Source organism: Silene latifolia, chromosome X, assembly GCF_048544455.1.
Source record: "Silene latifolia isolate original U9 population chromosome X, ASM4854445v1, whole genome shotgun sequence".
NCBI lineage: Eukaryota > Viridiplantae > Streptophyta > Magnoliopsida > Caryophyllales > Caryophyllaceae > Silene > Silene latifolia.
Genome location: NC_133537.1, coordinates 295,298,222 through 295,307,060, shown reverse-complemented (window position 1 = coordinate 295,307,060; position 8,839 = coordinate 295,298,222). Strand labels below are relative to the sequence as shown.

The 8,839-nt window shown below is 39.6% G+C and overlaps 1 long non-coding RNA gene across 2 annotated transcripts; it reads left to right on the top strand.

The window, feature by feature from the left end:
• The first annotated feature begins 6,544 nt into the window (after positions 1 to 6,544).
• On the top strand, positions 6,545 to 7,789 carry LOC141621876 (uncharacterized). 2 transcript variants are annotated; one of them, XR_012532751.1, is made up of 4 exons: positions 6,545 to 6,634; positions 6,878 to 6,939; positions 7,316 to 7,503; positions 7,604 to 7,789. It is a non-coding gene; the product is annotated as an uncharacterized LOC141621876 (long non-coding RNA). The 2 variants fall into 2 exon arrangements; XR_012532750.1 differs by having other exon boundaries at positions 7,300 to 7,503.
• The last annotated feature ends 1,050 nt before the right edge of the window (positions 7,790 to 8,839 follow it).

Here is an 8,839-nt window from a genome sequence, read left to right as displayed (position 1 = left end):
ATAGTATAAATATTATGTCATAATAACAAAAACCTCTAAATAAAATATACATATTACGAAATATACATAATAATAAATAGCGTACCTCCCTTACAGCAGCCAAGGCACTTGCCAAAAGGCTGAAAGAGTGGTCCACTGAAGCAACTGCCTAGGTAGCAGTCTCTATAGGGTCAAGGGTGAGCATGACATCTAACTTAGAAGCAGCATAATCCTTAATCTTCACCCTGGCAGCCTCCATATTATCTACCCTGGCTCTCACTTCCCTGACTGGGGCAGATATATCAACATCTTCTATTTTTCTCTTCTGAGCTGCTGAAATTGCCTTAGCAGAGGCAGCAGGAAGAGTAGAAACTGTGGGAGCATCAGACAACTCGGTTAAATCAACAACAGTCTCAGCATCACCGCCGTCCTGGGAGCCTTCCTCCTTAATCTTAGCCAATCTGGCTGAAAGATCAGCCATACCAAATCTGACAAGGCGAGTAGATGACCTGGTGGCTATAATACGAAACACTACATTAGCAATAAAAACTAACTATCATGGAAGAGTCAAAATAGGAAGAAAAAAGAAAGAAAAATAGACTTACTGCCTGAAGTAAAAGCACTAACAGCCTTTGAAGGTTTAGGCACCCTGGTAGTACCATCAGCTTTCAGGTAGCGAGGAAGATGGCCAGCCCCGCAATAGAGATGCCAAGACCTCTCCAATGGAGGAATAGCAAGAAAAGCAGAAATGTTTGCCGTAGGGTACTCAGTTTCAGTAACCCAATCATCAACTGCGCACACAGGAGGTATGATTGAATATAATTTTATTTTTTACTAACGAATAAACATGTAGGATAAAAGAAAAAGCCAGAGCACTCACCAGCAACGCAAGCTTCATAGTTCAAATATGCCAGATCAGGGCCCAAAGAATTGGTCCTGATAAACATGTACCCTGCAGCCCAGTTCTTGTCATGGCCACTATCCAGATTGCTGAGAAGGGGAGTAGTGGAAGGCCTGACCTTGAAGCTGATACGACCAGGGCTATTGGTCTGGACAACATAACAAGTCTTCAGGTCATCAAGAGAAAACAAAATATTGTGTTTTTTGTAGAGATACTCAACAAAGCATACCACTTTCCATACCATAGGCATCAATTGATAAGAAGGGACACCGATTTCTTTAATAACCTCCACCATAGGAGGAGATAAAGGAAGCTTACAACCTGCCTTGAAGGCCGAATCACGAATACAGAACCAACCAGGATAGGCCCAGTCAGCCCTGAGAGGAGAATTTTCAGGGATCCAAACTTCGGAATCAACAGGAATAATTCCCTTGTCTTTCAGCACCTTTTCAAATTCAGGCTTCGGGCGATTTGAGAGAGACTGATCATCTTTCAGAGCTTTTGTGGGTTTGAATTGGAAATCACCATGGAAAATTGAAATCGTCTCGAGAGGAGAATCATTTGGTTTACCAACCACAGGAGGTTGAACAACAGAAGATCAAGGGATATTTTCAGAAGTAGTTTCCTCAGGGTTTTGAACAACTTGAGTTCCAGGAGACACTACACCCCTGGAAGATTTCTTTTTTGCGGCCATTATTGAAGAATTGTTAAAAATTAATCGAAGATTAAAAACTGGAAATTAAGGAACTTGAAGAAGAAGATTATTAGAAGAGAATAAAGCAAGTTTTTTGGTGAAGATTAACTTAATGAAGTGAAGAGGTATTTATAGTCGGTGAAACTAGGGTTTCAACCGCAACTAGCAAGGATAATAATTGAAGAGGTTGCTGTAAGTGCAACACGCGTCATAAACTAATCAAATACCCGTTACAGGAACTGATTAGCCACGATCTAACGGTTTTCCTTAGTTGGAAGTTATCTCCTTATTTTTTGTCCTGACACAGTGAAAATAAGGAGATAAGGGGCAATTGTTGGGCCTGGAAATCCGCAGATATCCCTGATCAATATTTTACCTTGACATGACTGACAGGGTTTCAGGATGTCAAGCTACCAGGACACATGAAGATAGGCCCCATGCCATGGAGAGGACAACGGTCAAAATATCAAGACGATATCAGACAAGGAAATCATATTATAAGAAGAATATACGCGCAACATTAATTGGGAAGATTCTACAATTAAAGCAGCAATTAAGGGCCTAATAATGGGTATTATTACGGGTAATTAAGACATAATGTTTGGCATTTATAGTGAGATCAATCAGCCATTCAACAGATCACTATATAAGAAGCATTTGGAAATTATCCAGAAATAGAGGAGAGATATTCGAAGCATACAACATTCTCTTACAACAATTAAGCTTATTACGATCAATAGTGCCAAATACTCTATAAAATAGTGAAATCCTCTCCTGGCTTGGTGCCCGTGGTTTTTTCCCATTTAAGGGTTTTCCACGTATAAAAGTTCTTGTCTTATTGTTATTCTTTTATCGTACTTTAATTTTCTTGCACTATACCCTGTCATCCTGACCCACAGATTAATCAGAGCTAGTTAACCCTGCCTAGACCTATCCTGACCTGATTTCGCCTTGCGCAAAATCCATACAAAACAGTAAGCATCTCCCTACATATGACACCAACCACAAACCCGAATGTATGTAGGGAAAAAGCATTCGAATTTCATATATGTGCAAATTAAAGATACATGTTATGCAAGGAGTAACTACTCATAATCCAACATGAACTGGTCGTAAATGACACCAGTTTTAAGGCTCTAAATCTTAGAATTTATAAGTAGGTTGCCAAAATTTTAGGTCAAGTCTATTTGTTCAGCTATATTTCAAGATTAACTCGTGGATATGCAGAAGACAAAACTAAAAGATATTAATTTTTACAAGGCTTAAGTAAAAGGGACTAAAAGTAGTGCAATTTCATCATTGAAATCTACCGTTCCGACTCAACCTATATGCAAAAATAAACGTGAATATTATTTTTTATTTTTTAATATTTAATTTTTATGAGATTTTTGATTTTTTTAAAAAAAAAATTCAAAGACAATGCATACAAAAATAGAGCTTTTATTGATTGTCACCAAAAGAAAGTGTCCTTGAAGGGACCAAAGGGAGTAAGGTTGTCTTATAAGGGATTTGTGGTAAAACCGAAGGTGAGACTTATATCAACAATTACCCTGAAGTCATGTTTTAGGAAGGGAGGAGAATTGATCTTGTGTCATGTGAGGGACGTGCGTGAAGAGGAGAAGGGCGCATGAGAGATTCCAGTGGTGAGTGAGTTTCAGGATGTGTTTCTAGATGAGATTCCAGGTTTACCACCAAAGAGAGATGTAGATTTTAATATTGAATTGAAACCTGGGACGGGACCGATTTCTAAAGCACCTTACAGAATGGGGCCTAAGGAGTTGGAGGAGTTGAAGAAGCAGTTGGAAAAATTGTTAGACAAGGGTTATGTAAGGCCAAGTGTATCACCTTGGGGCGCACTAATTTTATTTGTTAAGAAGAAAGATGGGAGTCTGAGGTTGTGTATAGATTACAGGGAGTTGAATAATGTGACGATTAATAATACGTACCCTTTGCCTCAAATTCATGATTTATTTGAACAGTTGAGTGGAGCAGGAGTTTTCTCTAAGATCGACTTGAGATCGGGGTACCATTAGTTGAGAGTTAAGGAGGAGGATTTTCCTAAGAATGCCTTTAGGACGAGGTATGGACACTATGAATTTGTGGTTATGCCTTCTGGATTGACCAATGCACCTGCAGTATTTATAGATTTCATGAATAGAGTGTTTAGTCCCTACCTTGATCATTTTGTTGTCGTCTTTATTGATGATATATTGGTGTATTCTAAAAATATAGAGGAGCATGAGAAACATTTGAGAATTGTGTTGCAGACCTTAAGGGAGAATAACTTGTATACTAAGTTGAGTAAATGTGAGTTTTGGTTGGATAATTTAGCATTTTTTGGGCATGTGGTGTCGAAGGAGGGAGTGTCATTTGATCTAGGTAAGATTGAGGCGGTGTTTAACTAGGAGAGGCCGAAAAACGTGGCCGAGTTACTACAGAAGATTTGTGAAATATTTCTCAAAGGTAGCTAAGCCTTTGACAGCTTTAATGAGAAAGGAGAACAGGTTTAGGTGGGATGAGAGTTGTGAGACAGCTTTTCTAACCTAAAAGGAGCGCTGGACCACAATTCCTATCTTAGCCTTACCTGAAGGGAGTGAGAATTTTGAGGTATATACTGATGCTTCGAAGAATAGGTTAGGGTTTGTGTTAATACAAAGGGGGAAAGTGATAGCTTATGCTTCAAGACAGTTGAAACCATGTGAAGAAAATTATCCGATGCATGACCTGGAGCTGGGGGCGGCCGTTTTCGCCTTGAAGCTGTGGAGGCATTATTTGTATGGGGCTACTTTTAAGGTATTTTCTGATCATAAGAGTCTTAAGTATATTTATACTCAGAAGGAGCTTAATATCAGGCAGAGGAGGTGGATAGAGTTGATTGGAGATTATGATTTGGAGATAGTTTATCATGAAGGGAAGGTTAATGTGGTGGCAGATACTTTAAGTAGGAATTTTATTCATGCTTTATGCTCAGCTATGTCGCGCGTGAAGTTGCAAGGTGAGATAGAGAAGATGGGAATTTATGTGATAAGAAAAGGGGAATCGGTTGGGGATTTAACCATTGAGCCGGAGTTGTATGCCAAAATTAGAGAAAAGCAGAAAGGGGACCCGAAGGTCATGAGGTGGCGCGCGGCCGTGGTAGATGGTGTGGCGTCACGTTTTTCTGTGCATGAAGATGACAACTTGAGATTTGGTGGGAGGTGGTGTGTACCTGATGACGAGGAATTGAAAAGAAAGATTTTGACTGAAGCACAATCTACACCATATTCTGTGCATCCTGGAGGAGATAAATTACATAAAGATATGAAGAAAACAATCTGGTAGTTTGGGATTAAGAAAGAGGCTGCTGAATTTGTCTCAAGATGCCTAACTTGTCAGAGGGTGAAAGGTGAGCATAAGAGACCACAGGGTAAAGTACAGTCTTTAGATGTGCCTGAATGGAAGTGGGAAAGCATTTCTATAGACTTTATTGTTGGTTTGCCTCGGACTTAGAAGGGCAATAATATGATTTGGGTGATAGTAGATCGTCTGACTAAGACCGCACACTATATTCCTATGAAATATACTTGGAGTAAGGCCGAGTTGACTAAAGCTTATGTGAGAAATATTGTGAAGTTGTATGTAATTCCAAAGGATATAGTTTCTGATCGTGACTCAAGATTTATTTCCAAGTTCTGGTAAGAGCGGCAAGAGTGTATGGGTACAACTTTGAAGATGAGTACCGCATTTCATCCAGCGACAGGCGGACAGACTAAGAGGACTATTCAGACATTAGAGGATATGTTAAGGGCGTGTGTCATGAGTTTGGAGGATCTTGGGAGGAGAGGTTGGATTTGATAGAGTTTTTCTTATAATAACAGTTATCGTGCAAGCATTGGTATGGCACCTTTTGAAGCTTTGTATGGAAGGAAGTGTAGGAGCCCAATCTGTTGGGACGATGTCACTGATGCCGTGACATTGGGGTCGGAGTTGATCCAGCAAATAGTTGAGCGGGTACATGCGATCAGACAGAAGATGAGAGCTGCACAAGATTGACAAAAGAGTTATGCTGATTTGAGAAGAAGTGATATAAAGTTTGTTGTAGGAGACAAGGTGTTATTAAAAGTGTCTCCAATGAAAGGAGTGATGCGTTTTCGCAAGAGGGGAAAGCTGATTCAGAAATACATTAGGCCTTATAAGATTTTAGACAGAGTCAGGTGAAATAGCATATCGTCTTGCACTACCACCATCCTTGGCAAGAGTTCATAATGTTTTTCATGTCTCACAGTTGAGGAAATATGTGAGTGATCCTACCCATGTGTGAGAAGCCGAGACAGTTGAGATGGATGAGTATTTAACTTATGTGGAGGTGGCTAATGAGATATTGGACAGAAAAGTGAGGAAGACTAGAAATGTCGAGACTGCGTTGGTAAAAGTTCTTTGGTCTAATCATAATGTAGAAGAGGCTACTTGGGAAGCTGAAGCAGAGATAAAAGAGAAGTATCCCCATTTATTTGCTTAAGGTATGTGGGTTATGAGGACGTAACCTTTTCTTTTACGGGGGTAGAATATAATACCGCGTTTAAAATTTTTGTCTTAAGAGGAAATAATTTAACTAAAGTTACTTGGAAGTTATTTAGTTGGGTAGTGAGGTGTGGTGAACTTTGGGACGAAGTTCTTTTTAAGGAGGGAAGACTGTAATACTCCGTAATTTTAAGAAATATAAATTATAATTTATAAGATGTGAATAAATAATATTGTTGTCGTAAAAATAAAAATAAAAATAAAAAAACGGCTGCATTGACCTGCAGGTGGTGTTGACTAAAGGGGGGAGGTGTTGACTTGTGTAAGCTTTATCTACCTTAGATATTTTAAGGAGAAAAATAATAAAATAATAATAAAGTTATATAGTGAGGTTCCTAGAAGTTTCCATCAACCACCTACCCTACCAACTATATAAACATATCTCATGCCTCACCATCTCTTTTATTCCACATCAAAAACTCAACATATAACTTGTGAGGAAGAATAATTTTGTGAGACAACTTTAAGACGGAGTTTTCACCTCGCATTAATTAATTGTGGTGAGTTATCTAATCACCTAACATCAATTGTTTACGTTTCACCAAATACCGACGTTGACCCGCACCCGTTGACATGCCGTTGACCTGCCGTGGGACCGTTGTCCAACGGGTTGACCACCGTCGGGTTTAGCCGTGTATGGGGTATTGTTGGGGTGGTTTTTGGGAGATTGTTTTGGGTAGTTTACATCTTAATTTAATCAACGAGAATAGTTTATAATTGTATACAATCTAATTGTTGTTTAGGTGGTGGATTTGTAGAAGAGGCTTTCTAAGTTTAATTCCTGAATTGTGAAGATTTGCTAAAGGTAGGATATCTACTTAACTTTCTTGTTGTTAAATTAATGAATTGATGAATTTATTATAAGACGGATTATTGTTACATTATTGTCTTAAGATGGATTTTTAGTGCATTGTTGGCATGAGACAAGTTATTATTGCATTGTTATTTTAATTACTATTCTATACATTATTGTCTTAAGATGGATTTTTAGTGCATTGTTGGCATGAGACAAGTTATTATTGCATTGTTATTTTAATTACTATTCTACCATGAGATTTATTGTTACAATTGTTGTCTTGAGCATCTTATAATTATATTATTGTCACTGCTGGTCGGTTCTCTGTTGTTATTGACATCTTGAAAGAGGATTGGTATTGTGATTAAGATTATTGGTCGGCCAGGCACGAGGATGTGGAACTGCCGTGAACCTACGCGATTGTGGTCGGCTAGGCACGGTGGTGTTGGAAAGACCATGGACCTAAGCGGTGTTTGCCATATGACGATGATTGTGATGTGTCGGTTTTGTGGCACACGGTTATGCCGTGAGTGATGGTTGAGGCGGGAGATCTTTCGTTGTCTTTTGTTGCAGGTTTATTATATTTACTTATTGTTGTTTAGTTATCCTACTAAACCTCATGGTTGACCGTGCATTCGTGAACACCTGTGATGAACCAAATATTGGAGAGCAGAGTGATTGACAGGTTAGCTTTTGAGATGTGTTGGATGCTTGGGGGAGCTTGGGACGTATGACCTTTGTCAGAGTCTAGAGATCACCTTGTTAATTCAAACACTTTTTATTTTATTTCCGCTTCAGTTGTATAAAAACATAATTTTATTATTTAATTATCTCGTTGGAACTTTTGTAATAGAACCTTTTGAGGCAGTTTAATTATATCGTCGTAAAGTACTTTGATAATTGTTTGTCATTTATACTTACTACCTCAGGCTACTGAGATGGTAATACCTTTATTTATCTGGGAATGTCTTGCTAAAGGCTCCTAAATAAATGGGAGTGTTACAAAGAAAGAGGTGTCGAGGCTTCTTGTGGTAGTAATATCCTAGATTATTATAATTTAGTTACGATGGGGCACGCGAAGTCGACCGACCCGCATGCCAATCCGCGGGTGAAACGGGTTCCAATGACAGCTAGGTCGAATGTAAGGTACATATCCTCTCTCACATAAATATCTTCCCTTGGATTCTTTCCAAGGGAAGGCACTTACATAGAGACAAAAGAATCTTGTAAGAAAAGACAACGTCATTCACTCAATCAATCACAACAACAACAACTCTATTCTCTCTCTAGAAGTAAGACTACCTAAAGCATCTAAGAGAAGGACCGGGATCGAGTCTCACGCCAAAGCTCCCGATTATACATATGAGGATACCATACTGACTTAGGCATCGGAGAAAGCCCCCTCGGGACACCCCCCCAAGTCCTTGTGTGTTACGTGTGCAGGCAACGCTCGAGGCAGAGGGACACCATCTCATCCAACATCCAAAAGGAGCGCATTGACCCGACTCAAGCATGGGCAACGCTGACTTGATTGTTTTCAATCAAAAATAATTTGGCGTCGTCTGTGGGGAAGAAGGTTCCTATTCGTCGCTATCGACTACTTCTCAAAATGGGTGGAGGTAGAGGTTGTAGTCTGAATCACTGAAGCAGCGGTCACGAAAGTCATATGGTAAAATATCATCACCAGATTCGGCATACCTAAAGTGATGGTCTTCGACCACGGCAGGCAGTTCGACAACGATAAATTAAGGTAATGGCTAGAGACATACGACGTCAGACACGCTTACTCCGTCGTTTGCCACGCACAAAGCAATGGCCAAGCCGAGGCTGCCAAGAAACAAATATTGGCCGACCTAAGAAAAAGCTTGGACAATTTGAAAGTGGCGTGGGCAGACGAGCTGGAAAGCGT